At 37.9% G+C, this 15679-nt stretch overlaps 1 non-coding gene across 1 annotated transcript; it reads right to left on the bottom strand.

Annotated features, from left to right (window-relative positions):
- Positions 1-14298: 14298 nt before the first annotated feature.
- Positions 14299-14406, bottom strand: LOC148570404 (small nucleolar RNA R71). Its single transcript, XR_015908932.1, has one exon. It is a non-coding gene; the product is annotated as a small nucleolar RNA R71 (small nucleolar RNA).
- Positions 14407-15679: the final 1273 nt, after the last annotated feature.

Here is a 15679-nt window from a genome sequence, read left to right as displayed (position 1 = left end):
AGAGAGAGAGAAGGGAAAGAGAATGGGAAAAGGGGGAGAGAGAGAGAGGAGGCTAGGAGAGAGAGAGGGGAGAAGGGAGAGAAAAGGGGAGAGAGAGAGGAAAGAGAGAGAGAGAGAGAGAGAGAGAAAGAGAGAGGAAAGGAAGAGAGGGAGAGAGAAAGAGGGTGTGAAAACTAGTTTTAGGCATAAACCAGTTTAAACTAGTTTTTTTTAATTAAAACCAGTTTTATTTTTATGAACTGGTTTAAACTGGTGCACTGTATTATAAACTGGTTTAAAACCAGTTTCTTATATGACAAAGCAGTTTGGTTCAGTTTCTAAACCATTTAAAATGGTTTAGTGCAGTTTCAGTTCAGTTTATGGAAAAACTGAACCATGCACACCCCTACTTATATCTGCCCCGCTTCATCCGGTATTACATGGCCAGGGTCCATGTCAGAGGCACCCTCCCTTTTCCATATTTGATCACTCAGTTGGGCCGCCGAGCTGAGGTGCCCTGGGAGCCGACAGATGAGAAGCCAACTGCTGCGGACTGCAAGAAGATTATCCCTCACAGCAGGAAGTTTCAGGCTTTGGGCTACAGACCTCCATTCCTCACTGCCTCGGGTGAGGCAGCCACATCTTCTGCTGCCCCTTCTGCATCCACTGCCCCAGCCACCACTACAGTACCTCCACCTGCCTCAGAGCCCATTTATCATCTCGTGCACCGACTCTTTGCACGCCTGGATCGTATGGAGCATCGCAACAAGCGACGTTATGAGCACTTAAAGTTGATGATCCAATCTGGCAGCGACATCCTCTCCGAGCCTGACACCGCTTCTGAGCCATCTGATGCGGAGGCAGATGATCATGAGGAGGAGACACATGCAGAGGCTGAGCAGGCGGGACCTGAGCAGGCTGCGCCACACCATGAGGAGCCCCATCAGATACAGCCGGCTGATCCCGAGATCCCTCTTCAGGCAGAGCCTCTACTTCAGCAGGCAGACCCCCCGACCCTCATACAGACTGCAGAGCCTCAGATAACCATAGAGACCCCTACTGCCCATCCTTCCGGAGATGACACTTCTTCACACCCAGCTAGAGTGAGCATCGAGGACGATGCTATTATTTAAGTGTGGGGAGGTCGCCATCTCTCGCGTACTTTATTTTGGTGAACTACTTTTCAGACTCTTTTTTTATCCTATTTTGTTTATTTTCTGTATTTTTATTTTTATTTTTATTTTACCTTATCTTATTTATCTTTCAGTACTTGCACATTTTTATGTATTTTTATAGTATTTTTGAATTTTGCACTTAGATTTATATATTTATCTTAGATATTTAGTTTAGTCTAGTTGCAATTTTAGCTTATTAAGTTGTGATATAAAATATATAGATTAATTAGTTTAGTTTACCCTTTTAGCATACGATAGCTTAGATTAATTGAAAATAAAAAGAGTAAACTAGAAAATTTAGTATAACAGAATCACAACAATCCACACACTTTATATATATATATATATATATAGCAACAAATGTTGGTTAATTAACAACATTTCTTCAAGGAAGAACACTAAGATTTTAAGAGCCATCCTAAGATTCACATTGAGAATAATGGGAACTCTTGATTTCTACTTGCATGACATACATAACTGATATATGGTTTTTGAGCCAACGAACACACAATCCGTGAGTTTTTGAGCTTAATTGTATGGTTATATTCAACCATAAATTTCATTCCTGTGTGTTTCGCACTTCTTTTCTATGCTTGTAGATACATCCACGCATATGATTGAGGCCATCATTTGAATTTTCCCTTACATATCCCAAATAAGCCTACCTCCTACATCACCTTTGTTAGCCCCCTTGAGCCTTTTAATCCCCTCTTATTCTATAACCACATTACTAGCCTTAAGCAGAAAAACAAATTAAAAAAATCCAACGTTGAATCCTTGGTTAGCTTAAGATAGAAATTGTGATGCACACTAAGTGTGGGGAAACATGGGAACATGGGTTGATAGGAAGGGATTAAATCAATAAAATAATAAGGATTTTGGGAGCATGCTCATGTGAAACAAATTTAAATTAAAATACCATGTGCATTGATATATGTTATGTTTATGTTTAAAAAAAATCTTTCCTTTTTAATTAAATAAATAAGGGGACAAAATTATCCCAAGAATAAGTTTAGTGAAAGAAATCAATGCACATAGGATAACATTAAAAACAATTTGGTACATGAGTATGTAATAAAAAAAATGAAAAATAGGGTAGCTAGGCAATTTCTCAAACCTATAAAAGAGTATGTATGTGTTAAGGTGAGATCTTAAACTAATTAAGGATTCAACTTATATCTCACTTAGCCTTATATATATACCCTTACCTTTACCTTGGCCCCATTACAACCTTGAAAAGACCTCATGATGTTTGTATGTATACATTGTATATTTGTTGATTAGTTAGATGAAGAACAAAGTTTTAGAAAGCAGGAATAGAAAAGAATAGAGTGATTAACCCCAAACACTAAGTGACTAGAGAGTAAACACAAAATCCAGTGAGGGTTCAATAGCTCATTCCCATATATCCACGTTTAAATTGTTAATTGTCTTGCAAGATTTTGAAATATTTTTACCCAACTCAATTGTGAACATGTTTTAATATGGTTTGGCCTTAATTGTACATACATGATTCCTTGAAAATATGAATCAAATTAACCACATGTAAGCTTTATATATATAGGTGGATGATAATTAGAATTGTATGATTCATGTAGGTAGAGTGCATTTAGAATAGATTGCATTGCATAAGATTCCACTATTCTAACTTTACCCTTTCTCTTGGATTTAGCATAAGGACATGCTATTGTTTAAGTGTGGGGAGGTTGATAAACCCATATTTTATGATGTATCTTGTGCTCAAATTGAATGTTTTTATCGATTCTTCACCCACTTATTCATATGAATTGCATGGTTTTACTTTTCCTTCCTTATTATGTGATAAGTATGAAAACATGTTTTCTATGCTTTAAAAATATTAATTTTAATTATCCTTTATTACCATTCGATGCCGTGATTTGTGTGTTAAGTATTTTCAGATCTCATAGGGAAGGAATGGCTTAAAGGACAGAAAAGAAACATACAAAAATGGAAGGAAAGCACAAAATTGGAGTTTTGAAGAAAAGGCAGCGACGCGAACGCATGGACGATGTGAACGCGTGCCTAGCGCAAAATGGCATCGACGTAAACGCGTGACAGACGCTGATGCGTGCCTTGAGCAGAACGCAAATGACGCATACGCGTGACTGACGCGTACGCGTGACTAGGAAAACTCCCAGATGACGCGAACGCGTGACCCACGCAAATGCGTGACAGACGCCACGTACAAGAATCTACAGAAAATCCCTCCAGCGATTTCTGGACCCTTTTTCGGTCCAATTCCAAATCCAGAAACACAAAATATAAGCCAGAGAATGGGGGAATCAAACAACAACTTAGAGACAATTATAATATACACACTTTTAGGTTTAGATGTAGTTTTAGAGAGAGAGAGGCTCTCTCCTCTCTCTCAAGTTTTAGATTTAGGATTCCTTTTATTTTATTTTATAATTACTACTCGAATGCCAGGTTCAATGTTCCTTTAAATAATATTTCTCTTCTATATTTATTTATTCCAATGCTTTTGCTTGTTAATGTTCCAATTTAGCTTATGAACCTTTTCATGTCAAGATTTGAATATTCTATTTAATATTATTTGAGGTATTTCAGATTAATAGTTGTCTTATTCTATTTATGATGCTTTCAATTTAATTTAGATTTATTTTCCCTTTTGCTTTGGTTAAGTAATTGGTAACACTTGAGTTATCAAACTCAGTTGTTGATTAAAATTGGAGTTGCTGAGTGATTTGGATCATTCTAAGGCTAGTCTTTCCACAGGAATTGACTAAGACTTGAGGATCAAATTAATCAGTACACTTGACTTTTCTTTGTTCAGTAAAGGTCAACTAAGTGGGATTAAAACCCAATTCTCATCACACCTGATAAGGATAACTGGGATAGAAATTCCAATTCTTATACCTTGCCAAGAGCTTTTATTATTATTAATTTATTTTTCTCGTCATTTAAATTACTTGTTCCTTATCACAAAAACCCAAAAACATACAATCTTCCATAACTAATAATAAATCATACTTCCCTGAAATTCCTTGAGAAGACGACCCGAGGTTTAAATACTTCGGTTATAGATTTTATTGGGTTTTGTTACTTGTGACAACCAAACTTTTGTACGAAAGGATTCTCTGTTAGTTTAGAAACTATACTTGCAACGCGATTATATTTTTACAAAATTCTAAATTAGCAGAAAACCAGTTCGTCAACTTCCATTGGAAGATTCCCATCAGTTCTTAGCTGAATTCTTGCAAATCTGTGACATTGTTAAGACCAATGGAGTTGATCCCAAGGTCTACAGGCTTATGCTTTTCCCTTTTGCTGTAATAGACAGAGCTAGAACATGGTTGGATTCAGAACCTAAGGAAAGCCTAAACTCTTGGGAAAAGCTGGTCAGTGCTTTCCTGGCCAAATTTTTTCCACCTCAAAAGATGAGCAAGTTTAGAGTGGAAATCCAAACCTTCAGACAGAAGGAAGGTGAGTCCCTCTATAAAGTTTGGGAAAGATATAAGCAATTGATTAAAAGGTGTCCTACTGACATGCTTCCAGAATGGAGCATCATATGTATATTCTATTATGGTCTGTCTAAGTTGTCAAAAATGTCATTGGACCATTCTGCAGGAGGATCTCTTCATCTGAAAACCCCTGCAGAAGCTCAGGAACTCATTGAAATGGTTGCAAATAACCAGTTCATGTACACCTCTGAGAGAATTCCTGTGAACAATGAAACGCCTCAAAAGAAGGGAGTTCTTGAAATTGATATGATGAATGCCATATTGGCTCAGAACAAAATATTGACTCAGCAAGTCAATATAATTTCTCAGAGTCTGAATGGATTGCAAGCTGCATCCAACAGTACTAAAGAAGCATCTTCTGAAGAAGAAGCTTATGATCCTGAGAACCCTGCAATGGCAAAGGTGAATTACATGGGAGAATCCTATAGAAACACCTATAATCCTTCATGGAGAAATCATCCAAATTTCTCATGGAAGGACCAACAGAAGCCTCAACAAGGCTTCAATAATAATGGTGGAAGAAATAGGTTTAGTAATAGCAGGCCTTTTCCATCATCTTCTCAGCAACAGACAGAGAATTCTGAACAGAGCCATCCTGGCTTGGCAACCATAGTCTCTGATCTATCTAAGACCACAATAAGTTTCATGAATGAAACAAGGTCCTCCATTAGAAATTTGGAGGCACAGGTGGGTCAGCTGAGTAAGAAGATTACTGAAACTCCTCCCAGTACTCTCCCAAGCAATACAGAAGAAAACCCTAAGAGAGAGTGCAAGGCCATAACCATGACCAACATGGCCAAACCTAGAGAAAGTGAGGAGGATGTGAGTCCCAGTGAGAAAAGCCTCATGGGACATCCTCTGGACAGAAAGGAGTTTCCCTTTGAGGAACCAAAGGAATCTGAGACTCATACAGAGACCATAGAGATTCCATTGAACTTCCTTATACCATTCATGAGCTCTGATGAATATTCTTCCTCTGAAGAGGATGAAGACATCACTGAAGAGTAAGTTGCTAAATATCTAGGAGCAATCATGAAGCTGAATGCCAAGTTATTTGGTACTGAGACTTGGGAGCATGAACCCCCTTGTTCACCAATGAACTGAATGCATTAATGAGGCAGACATTACCTTAGAAGAAACCAGATCCCGGAAAATTCTTCATACCTTGTACCATAAGCACCATGACCTTTGAGAAGGCTCTATGTGACCTGGGGTCAGGGATAAACCTCATGCCACTCTCTGTAATGGAGAAACTGGGAATTTTTGAGGTACAAGCTGCAAGAATCTCACTAGAGATGGCAGACAAATCAATGAAACAGGCTTATGGACTAGTAGAGGATGTGCTAGTGAAGGTTGAAGGCCTTTACATCCCTGCTGATTTCATAATCCTAGACACTGGAAAGGATGAGGATGAATCCATCATCCTTGGCAGACCCTTCCTAGCCACAGCAAAAGCTGTGATTGATGTTGACAGAGGAGAGTTGGTCCTTCAGTTGAATGAGGACTACCTTGTATTCAAGACTCAAGGTTCTCCTTCTATAACCATGGAGAGGAAGCATGAAAAGCTTCTCTCAATACAGAGTCAAACAAAACCCCCATATTTAAACTATAAGTTTGGTGTTGGGAGGTCACAACCAAACTCTAAGTTTGGTGTTGAGAGGCCACAACCAAACTCTAAGTTTGGTGTTGAGAGGCCCCAACCTTGCTCTGATTATCTATAAGGCTCCATGAGAGCTCACTGTCAAGCTATTGACATTAAAGAAGCGCTTATTGGAAGGCAACCCAATGTTATTTAATTATATCTATTTATTTTCCATTGTTATATCTATTTATTTTCCATTAAAGAAGAGCTTACTGGCGTCTAAACGCCAGTAAGAGTAGCAGAATGGGCATTAAACGCCCAGTCTGGCACCATTCTGGGCATTTAACGCCAGAAATGGGCACCAGACTGGCGTTTAACGCCAGAACAGGGCACCAAGTTGGCGTTAAACGCCAGAAACAAGCAACAACCTGGCGTTTAACACCAGAAATGCACTCTAAGGGCGTTTTGCACGCCTAAATGGAGCAGGGATGCTAAGTCCTTGACCCCTCAGGATCTGTGGACCCCACAGGATCCCCACCTATCCCACCTCTTCTTCTCTCCTCTTCACACCTTTTCATAACACTCTTCCCCATACACCATTGACCAATCACCTCAATACCTCTTCCCCAAACATAACATACACACTACTACTCCCCTTAGCTGAACCACTCACCTCCCTCCATCTCCTCCATTTCTTCTTCTTCTACTCCTTTCTTTCTTCTTTTGCTCGAGGACGAGCAAACCTTTTAAGTTTGGTGTGGAGAAAGCATTGATTTTTTTTTTGTTTTTCCATAACCACTAATGGCACCAAAGGCCGGAGAAACCTCTAGAAAGAGGAAAGAGAAGACAATTGCTTCCACATCTGAGTCATGGGAGATGGAGAGATTCATCTCAAAAGCCCATCACTAAAAAGAGGATGGAGCAAACAAGAGAGCCCACTCATGGACCTCAACAAGAGCATGAGGAAATTTCTCATCATGAAATTCCTGAGATGCTTCAAGGGATGCACTTTCCTCCACAAAACTATTGGGAGAAAATTAACACCTCCCTAGGAGAATTAAGTTTCAACATGGGACAACTAAGGGTGGAGCACCAAGAGCACTCCATCATTCTCCATGAGATTAGAGAAGATCAAAGAGCTATGAGGGAAGAGCAAACAAAGGCAAGAACGAGACATAGAGGAGCTCAAGAGCACCATTGGTTCTTCAAGAGGAAGAAGACGCCACCCTCACTAAGGTGGACCCGTTCTTTAATCTCCTTGTCTATTTAATTTTTCTCTGTTTTCGTTCTCTATGCTCTATGTTTATTTATGTTTGTGTCTTTATTACATGATCATTAGTGTTTAAGTGTCTATGTCTTAAAGCTATGAATAATTCCATGAATCCTTCACCTTTCTTAAATGAAAAATGTTCTAAAAGAAAAAGAACAAGAAGTACATGAATTTTGAATTCATCCTTGAGATTAGTTTAATTATTTTGATGTGGTGACAATACTTTCTGCTTTCTGAATGAATGCTTGAACAGTGCATATTTTTGATAGTGAAGTTTATGAATGTTAAAATTGTTGGCTCTTGAAAGAATAATGAAAAACAAGAAATATTATTGATAATCTGAAAAATCATAAAATTGATTCTTGAAGTAAGAAAAAGCAGTGAATAACAGAGCTTGCAAGAAAATGGCAAAAATAAAAGAAAAAGAAAAAGCAAGCAGAAAAAACCAAGAGCTCTTTAAACTAAAAGGCAAGGGAAAAAAAGGATCCAAGGCTTTGAGCATTAATGGATAGGAGGGCCCAAAGGAATAAAATCCTGGCCTAAGCGGCTAAACCAAGCTGTCCCTAACCATGTGCTTGTGGCGTGAAGGTGTCAAGTGAAGAGTTTGAGACTGAGCGGTTAAAGTCGTGATCCACAGCAAAAAGAGAGTGCTTAAGAACCCTGGACACCTCTAATTGGGGACTCTAGCAAAGCTGAGTCACAATCTGAAAAGGTTCACCCAGTTATGTGTCTGTGGCATTTATGTATCCGGTGGTAATACTTGAAAACAAAGTGCTTAGGGCCATGGCCAAGACTCATAAAGTAGCTGAGTTCAAGAATCAACAAACTGAACTAGGAGAATCAATAACACTATCTAAATTCTGAGTTCCTATAGATGCCAATCATTCTGAACTTCAAAGGATAAAGTGAGATGCCAAAACTGTTCAGAGGCAAAATGCTACTAGTCCTGCTCATCTAATTGGAGCTAAGTTTCATTGATATTTTGGAATTTATAGTATATTCTCTTCTTTTTATCCTATTTGATTTTCATTTGCTTGGAGACAAGCAACAATTTAAGTTTGGTATTGTGATGAGCGGATAATTTATACGCTTTTTGGCATTGTTTTTAGGTAGTTTTTAGTATGATTTAATTACTTTTTATTATATTTTTATTAGTTTTCAAGAAAAATTCACATTTCTGGACTTTACTATGAGTTTGTGTATTTTTTTTTGTGATTTCAGATATTTTCTTACTGAAATTAAGGGACCTGAGCAAAAATCTTATTCAGATGCTGAAAAAGGACTGCAGATGCTGTTGGATTCTGACCTCCCTGCACTCGAAATGGATTTTCTGGAGATACAAAAACCCAATTGGCGCGCTCTTAATTGCGTTGAAAATTAGACATCCTGGGCTTTTCAGCAATATATAATAGTCCATACTTTGCTCGAGTTTTGATAACGCAAACTGGCGTTTGAACGCCCACTTTCTACCCTATTCTGGCGTTAAACGCCAGAACTGGCATAAAAGCTGGAGTTAAACGCCTAAACTGGCACCAAAGCTGGCGTTTAACTCCAAGAAGAGTCTCTACACGTGAAAGCTTCAATGCTCAGCCCAAGCACACACCAAGTAGGCCCCGGAAGTGGATTTCTGCACTATCTGCAATTAGTTACTTATTTTCTGTAACCCTAGCTACCAGTTTAGTATAAAAACTACTTTTAGAGATTTATTTTATGTCTTTTGACCACCTTTAGGTCTTTTGACATCCTTGATCAGTTTTATGCTATCATAGATCATATTGTACACGGTTGTAGGCTGGCCTCACGGCCATGCTTGGACCTTCATCACTTATGTATTTTCAACGATGGAGTTTGTACACCCCATAGATTAAGGTGTGGAGCTCTGATATTCTTCATGAATTAATGCAAAGTACTATTGTTTTTCTATTCAATTCAAGCTTATTCTTATTCCAAGATATTCACTCGCACTTCAACCTGATGAATGTGATGATCCGTGACACTCATCATCATTCTCACCTATGAACGCGTGCCTGACAACCACTTCCGTTCTATCTGCAATAGCTTGAGTGTGTATCTCTTAGCCTCCATTCCGAAAGATCAGAGTCTTCGTGGTATAAGCTAGAATCAATTGGCAGCATTCTTGAGATCCGAAAAGTCTAAACTTTATCTGTGGTATTCTGAGTAGGATCTGGGATGGGATGACTGTGACGAGCTTCAAACTCGCGAGTGTTGGGCATAGTGACAGACGCAAAAGAATCAATGGATCTTATTCCAACATGAGTGAGAACCGACAGATGATTAGCCGTGCGGTGACAGTGCATTTGGACCATTTTCACTGAGAGGACGACGGTAGCCATTGACAGTGGTGATCCCCCAACATACAGCTTGCTTTGGAAAGGAGTATGAATGATTGAATGAAGACAGTAGGAAAGCAGAGATTCAGAAGGAACAAAGCATCTCCAAAGGCTTATCTGAAATCCCACCAATGAATTACATAAGTATTTCTATCTTTATTTATGTTCTAATTATATTTTAATTATCAAAATCTCATAACCATTTGAATCTACCTGACTGAGATTTACAAGATGACCATAGCTTGCTTCAAGCCGACAATCTCCGTGGGATCGACTCTTACTCACGTAAGGTTTATTACTTGGACGACTGATGAGCGGATAATTTATACGCTTTTTGGCATTGTTTTTAGTATGTTTTTAGTAGAATCTAGTTACTTTCAGGGATGTTTTCATTAGTTTTTATGTTAAATTCACATTTCTGGACTTTACTATGAATTTGTGTGTTTTTCTGTGATTTCAGGTATTTTCTGGCTGAAATTGAGGGACTTGAGCAAAAATCAGATTCAGAGGTTGAAGAAGGACTGCTGATGCTGTTGGATTCTGACCTCCCTGCACTCAAAATGGATTTTCTTGAGCTAAAGAACTCAAAATGGCGCGCTTCCAATTGCGTTGGAAAGTAGACATCCAGGGCTTTCCAGCAATGTAAAATAGTCCATACTTTGCCCAATTTTAGACGACGCAAACTGGCGTTCAACGCCAGCTCTCTGCCCAATTCTGGCGTCCAGCGCCAGAAACAAGTTGCAAAGTGGAGTTCAACGCCCAAAATGGCACAAAAGCTGGCGTTCAACTCCAAGAATGACCTCTCCACGTGTAGACTTCAAGCTCAGCCTAAGCACACACCAAGTGGGCCCCGGAAGTGGATTTATGCATCAATTACTTACTTCTGTAAACCCTAGTAGCTAGTTTATTATAAATAGGACCTTTTACTATTGTATTAGATATCTTTGATCAGTTGTATGCTATCTTAGATCACGTTTTGGGGGCTGGCCATCTCGGCCATGCCTGGACCTTTCACTTATGTAATTTTAACGGTAGAGTTTCTACACTCCATAGATTAAGGTGTGGAGCTCTACTGTTCCTCAAAGATTAATGCAAAATACTACTGTTTTCTATTCAATTCATCTTATTTCGCTTCTAAGATATTCATTCACACTTCAACCTGAATGTGATGAACGTGACAATCATCATCATTCCCTATGAACGCATGCCTGACAACCACTTCCATTCTACCTTAGATTGAATGAGTATCTCTTAGATCTCTTAATCGGAATCTTCGTGGTGTAAGCTAGAATGATGGCGGCATTCAAGAGAATCCGGAAAGTCTAAACCTTGTCTGTGGTATTCCGAGTAGGATTCAATGATTGAATGACTCTGACGAGCTTCAAACTCGCGAGTGCTGGGCGTAGTGACAGACGCAAAAGGAGGGTGAATCCTATTCCAGCATGATCGGGAACCTCAGATGATTAGCCGTGCCGTGACAGGGCATCTTGGACCATTTTCACAAGAGGAGGGGATGTAGCCACTGACAACGGTGATGCCCTTGCATAAAGCCAGCCATGGAAAGGAGTGAGACTGATTGGATAAAGACAGTAGGAAAGCGGAGGTTCAGAGGAACGAATGCATCTCCATACGCTTATCTGAAATTCTCACTAATGATTTACATAAGTATTTCTATCCTTCTTTTATTACTACATTTCGAAAACTACATAACTATTTTATATCTGCCTGACTGAGATTTACAAGGTGACCATAGCTTGCTTCATACCAACAATCTCCGTGGGATTCGACCCTTACTCACGTAATGTATTACTTGGACGACCCAGTGCACTTGCTGGTTAGTTATGCGAAGTTGTGAAGATATGTTTAGACCATGGTTCTGTGCATCCGTTTTTGGTGCCATTGCCAGGTAATCAATTTCGAATAATAATTCACAACCTGAGTAACAATTTCGCATACCAAGTTTTTGGCGCCGTTGCCGGGGATTGTTCGAGTTTTCGGCAAGCTTTTGGTCCGGTAACATCAGTGCCAAGTTTGATCCGGCAACAACACCAAGTTTTTGGCGCCGTTGCCGGGGATTGTTTGAGTTTGGACAACTGACGGTTCATCTTGTTGTTCAGATTAGGTAATTTTCTTTTTGTTTTATTTTCAAAAATTTTTCAAAAATATTTCAAAAAATTTTTCCTTTGTTTTCGAAAAAAAAAATGTTTTCAAAAATATATTTTTCTTCAGAATTTTTTAGAATGAATTCTAGTGTTTCATGAAGCATGCTAAAGCCTGGCTAGCTGTAAAGCCATGTCTAAATTCTTTTGGACTGCGGTTTTGGCTTAAAATTAAATGAATTACACTCATATTTTTACTAAAGCTTGGCTGGCTATTAAGCCATGCGTGACCCTTTGATTGGAGCTTTAGACTAAAGAGCATACGATTCCTGGAATTCCTATTAAAAATTTTGGAATCCTTATTTTTCTTTTTCAAAATGATTTTCGAAAAAAATTAAAGAAAATACAAAAAAAATCATAAAATCATAAAAAATCAAAAAAATATTTTTGTGTTTCTTGTTTGAGTCATGTGTCATGTTATAAGTTTGGTGTCAATTGCATGTTCATCTTGCATTTTTCAAAAAAAATTCATGCATTCATAGTGTTCTTCATGATCTTCAAGTTGTTCTTGGTAAGTCTTCTTATTTGATCTTTGCATTTGCATGTTTTGTGTCTTTTCTTGTTTTTCATATGCATTCTTGAAATCTTAGTGTCTAAGCATTAAAGATTTCTAAGTTTGGTGTCTTGCATATTTTCTTTGCATTAAAAATTTTTCAAAAATGTGTTCTTGATGTTCATCATGATCTTCATAGTGTTCTTGGTGTTCATCTTGACATTCATAGCATTCTTGCATGCATTCATTGTTTTGATCCATAACTTTCATGCATTGCATCATTTTTCTTGTTTTTCTCTCTCATCATAAAAATTCAAAAATAAAAAAATATCTTCCCCTTTTTCTCTCTTAAAATTTTGAAAATTAGATTTGACTTTTTCAAAAATTTTTAAAATCTAGTTGTTTTCATGAGTCAAATCAAATTTTCAATTTAAAAATCTTATCTTTTTCAAAATCTTTTTCAAAAATCAAATCTTTTTCATTTTTCTTAGTTATTTTCAAAAATTCCAAAAATATTTTTCAAAATTTTTTTTCTTATTTTTATATCAAATTTTCGAAAATAACATCATCAATTAATGTTTTGATTCAAAAATTTCAAGTTTGTTATTTACTTGTTAAGAAAGATTCAAACTTTGAGTTCTAGAATCATATCTTGTGATTTCTTGTGAATCAAGTCATTAATTGTGATTTTAAAAATCAAATCTTTTTCAAAAACTAATTTCAATCATATGTTTTCAAAAATATCTTCTTATCTTATCTTTTTCAAAAATTTGATTTCAAAATATCTTTTTTAACTTCCTAACTCCTTATCTTTTCAAAAATTTGTTTCAACTAACTAACTAACTTTTTGTTTGTTTCTTATCTTTTTCAAAACTACCTAACTAACTCTCTCTCTCTCTCTAATTTTTGAAAATATCTCCCTCTTTTTCAAAATTTCTTTTTAATTAACTAATTATTTCAAATTTTAAATCTTAATTTTCGAAAATTACTAACATTTTTCAAAAACCATTTTCGAAAATCACTAACTCTTTTTCAAAAAAATTTATTTTCGAAATTCTTTCTTTCTCATCTCCTTTTATTTATTTATTCATCTACTAACATCTCTTCCTCACATCACTCACCAAATTCGAACCCCCTCTTCTATCTGTGTTCGAATTTTTTTCTTCTTCTCTTCTTCTACTAACAATAAGGAACCTCTTTACTGTGACATAGAGGATTCCTCTTCTTTTCTTTTTCTCTTCTCTTTCTTATGAGCAGGGACAAAGAAAAAGGCATTCTTGTTGAAGTTGATCCAGAACCTGAAAGGACTCTGAAGAGAAAATTAAGAGAAGATAAATTACAACAATCCAGAGACAACCTTATTGAAAATTTCGAACAAGTAAAGGAGATGGCAGCCGAACCCAACAACAATAATGCAAGGAGAATGCTTGGTGACTTTACTGCACCTAATTCCAATTTACATGGAAGAAGCATCTCCATTCCTACCATTGGAGTAAACAATTTTGAGCTGAAACCTCAGCTAGTTTCTCTGATGCAGCAGAACTGCAAGTTTCATGGACTTCCATCTGAAGATCCTTTTCAGTTCTTAACTGAATTCTTGCAGATCTGTGATACTGTTAAGACTAATGGAGTAGATCCTGAAGTCTACAGGCTCATGCTTTTCCCTTTTGCTGTAAGAGACAGAGCTAGAATATAGTTGGACTCTCAACCCAAAGACAGCCTGAACTCTTGGGATAAGCTGGTCACGGCTTTCTTAGCCAAGTTCTTTCCTCCTCAAAAGCTGAGCAAGCTTAGAGCTGATGTTCAAAGCTTCAGACAGAAAGAAGGTGAATCCCTCTATGAAGCTTGGAAAAGATACAAGCAGCTGACCAAAAAGTATCCTTCTGACATGCTTTCAGAATGGACCATCCTGGATATATTTTATGATGGTTTATCTGAGTAATCAAAGATGTCATTGGATACTTCTGCAGGTGGATCCATTCACCTAAAGAAAACGCCTGCAGAAGCTCAAGAACTCATTGACATGGTTGCTAATAACCAGTTCATGTACACTTCTGAGAGGAATCCTGTGAGTAATGGGATGCCTATGAAGAAGGGAGTTCTTGAGATTGATACTCTGAATGCCATATTGGCTCAGAACAAAATATTGACTCAGCAAGTCAATATGATTTCTCAGAATCTGACTGGAATGCAAGCTGCATCCAACAGTACTCAAGAGGCTTCTTATGAAGAAGAAGTTTATGATCCTGAGAACCCTGCAATAGGTAGAGTTAAATTATATGGGTGAACCATATGGAAACACCTATAATCCATCATGGAGAAATCATCCAAATCTCTCATGGAAGGATCAAAAGCCTCAACAAGGCTTTAATAATGGTGGAAGAAACAGGTTTAGCAATAGCAAGCCTTTTCCACCATCCACTCAGCAACAGACAGAGAATTCTGAGCAGAATCCATCTAGCTTAGCAAATTTAGTCTCTGATCTATCTAAGGCCACTGTGAGTTTCATGAATGAAACAAGGTCCTCCATTAGAAATTTGGAAGCACAAGTGGGCCAGCTGAGTAAAAGGATCACTGAAATCCCTCCTAGTACTCTCCCAAGTAATACAGAAGAGAATCCAAAAGGAGAGTGCAAGGCCATTGAATTAATTACCATGGCTGAACCCACAAGAGAGGAGAAGGACGTGAATCCCAGTGAGGAAGACCTCCTGGGACGTCCAGTGATCAATAAGGAGTTTCCCTCTGAGGAACCAAAGGAATCTGAGGCTCATCTAGAGACCATAGAGATTCCATTGAACCTCCTTATGCCCTTCATGAGCTCTGATGATTATTCTTCTTCTGAAGAGAATGAAGATGTCACTGAAGAGCAAGCTGCCAAGTTCCTTGGTGCAATCATGAAGCTGAATGCCAAATTATTTGGTATTGAGACTTGGGAAGATGAACCTCCCTTGTTCACCAATGAACTAAGTGATCTGGATCAACTGACATTGCCTCAGAAGAAACAGGATCCTGGAAAGTTCATAATACCTTGTACCATAGGCACCATGATCTTTAAGGCTTTGTGTGACCTTGGTTCAGGAATAAACCTCATGACCCTCTCTGTAATAGAGAAACTGGGAATTTATGGGGTGCAAGCTGCTAAAATCTCATTAGAGATGGCAGACAAT

Source organism: Arachis ipaensis, chromosome B3 (genome assembly GCF_059453495.1).
Source record: "Arachis ipaensis isolate K30076 ecotype BB chromosome B3, ASM5945349v1, whole genome shotgun sequence".
NCBI lineage: Eukaryota > Viridiplantae > Streptophyta > Magnoliopsida > Fabales > Fabaceae > Arachis > Arachis ipaensis.
The sequence above is the reverse complement of the archived record's forward strand: the minus strand, read 5'-3'. Positions and strand labels throughout refer to the sequence as shown.